Genomic DNA, 2,500 nt, shown 5'->3' with positions numbered 1-2,500 from the left:
GCATCCCCTGAGAAGCCCTAAAACGTATTTTGGCGGGGGAAAAGTATAAGACCCAGTCCTATTTCCGGGGAAATATGATATATATATATATATATATATATATATATATATATATATATATATATATATATATATATAATGTGTATATAGATATATACCTGTAAATAACCTTACAGTAATGAAAAAATTCAAGCCAGTAAAGAGAAATATTTACACAATAAAGCAGAAATAAAAATGCCTCAGTTATTCGCTGTGCAGTTGTGTAGACAAGCCATGGAATGAAGCCATTTAATAAACTTGGAATATCTAAAGATTTCTCTTGTACAGTAATAAAAATCAAAGTAGCAGAAATATATGCATTACCGTAGTACAACTGGTTAAAATATATGTTGGGGAATAAGTCATAATATAAAAATTGAAAATAAAATTGAGTGTAATAATAAAACTATTTGGTTAGTTAAATGCAAAAATAACTTAGTACACCCGTTTGGAGAGACCATGTAATATTTACAGCAGTATGCAAAACAAAAGTATCAATTAGAAAGTGTCAGCTAGCTGCAGTAGAAAAGCTTAACTGCACATTTAATATTCAGGGTTTTAATCCAGGTAGTTAGTCCGCATTTAATCTTAACTGCCAGTGCAGCGCTTTAAACTCTGTCTGCATCACCAAAAAAGGAATCTACACATCCTAATGCAAGGAATCTAAATTTAACAAAGTGGGAATAATTAAGGCTGTTTAGCCACAACATTCTTAGTGTCTTTATTTCTAATTGCAGAGCAGTGTTCTTTAATTCTATCAGATAATCGTGATGTTTGCATGAATCACATATATTCCTGCATAAGCAACATTCCATGTTTTACAATCAAAATGTTTGTGGAACAGTTTTACTGCACAGTGATCTAAGACAAAGTCTTTACCTATGTAAATGTGATTATAGGCTACACAGTTGCCAGATGGAAACATTCCTGAGGTCAGTTTAACAGAAGTGTTACTAAATGACAATGGAGTATCTCTGTTTAAGTGATCTTTTACTAGTCATAATTCGTTTGTGTGCAAACATTGGAGAGGCTGCCAAAAAGTCATTAACCTCTCTGCTATCTGTCATATTGTCCCAGTTATTTTGTATAATTTCCCTGATAAGTCTTTTATCCCTGGAAATAGGTAGTGGGAAATTGACTGTTCTATCTTGCTCTGTAGTTTGCGAAAGACAAAGTTGTTGGTTGTGCTCAGTAACAGGTGGTAGATGGTGGTACCAGAACCAGTAGATTGGGTCAAGGAACAAGAATTATGATTTGCACAGGACTTAAGAAGTGTGCCCGGGAAGTTTCAGGATCTAAGTAATTCCTTCAGGTATTTGCATTCTGTTAAAAAGAGTGCATCTTCACTGACCATGTGGGAGAGACCTATGAATTGCCCTTTAGCTAGATTATTTTTCATAAAATAGGGGTATCTACTAGTAAAGTCCAAGTAGTTATTACGGAAAGTTTTTTTTTCTGAAGATATTGTGTGTGTGTTTGTGTGTGTGTTTGTGTGTGTGTTTGTGTGTGTGTTTGTGTGTGTGTTTGTGTGTGTGTTTGTGTGTGTGTTTGTGTGTGTGTTTGTGTGTGTGTTTGTGTGTGTGTTTGTGTGTGTGTTTGTGTGTGTGTTTGCGTGTGTACATAAATATTTATATATGTGTGTATATATATATATATATATATATATATATATATATATATATATATATATATATATATATATATAGATAGATATATATATATATATATATATATGTATGTATATATATATATATATATATATATATATATAGATATATAGATAGATAGATATTTGTGTGTGTGTACATAAAATCCCTTGCAACCAGTTTTTAGGCCTATTGTATCTGGAGCGGGTTGGCTCACTGAGCCAATCTCTGTTTGTTTAGATTATGAGTTCAAAAAGGTGCTTTTGAAATATACACATGTATTAAGGGACACAGAACAGTTCCTTTCTGAATTATAAGTATGCTAGGAATATTGATTCAGTAGAAAGTTTAATACTAACTGCAATGGATGTACAATCACTTTTCACTTGCATTCCTAATGAAAGTGGAGTTAAAATAGTTAGGGAATTGTTATTGGAAAGTGGTTTAGTGGATGCCAAAAAAGCAGATTTTATCAGTATGCCACTTGAATTAGTACTGGAGAACCAATATGTTCTTCCAAGATGGTTATTTACAAATGAAAGGGGTCGCGATGGGCACTAGTTGTGCCAACACTTACACCAATTTGGTCATGGTAGCTTGGGAGAAGGACCATTTGGGACATGACCAAATTTTGTTCTACAGGCGTTTTGTGGACGACCTCTTTCGTGTATGGCGTGGTACCATAGATACCCTCATTTCCTTCCATACCTATGTCAATAGCAGTAGCTCATTTCTTAAATTTACTGGGTCTTACTCTTGGAATAGCATTGATTTTTGGATGCGTCTGTGTTTAAGGAAGGCTCTCATTTCAAAAC

This window comes from Protopterus annectens, chromosome 5.part0, assembly GCF_019279795.1.
Source record: "Protopterus annectens isolate FY-2018-M chromosome 5.part0, PAN1.0, whole genome shotgun sequence".
In the NCBI taxonomy this organism is placed as follows: domain Eukaryota; kingdom Metazoa; phylum Chordata; order Ceratodontiformes; family Protopteridae; genus Protopterus; species Protopterus annectens.
The sequence above is the reverse complement of the archived record's forward strand: the minus strand, read 5'-3'. Positions refer to the sequence as shown.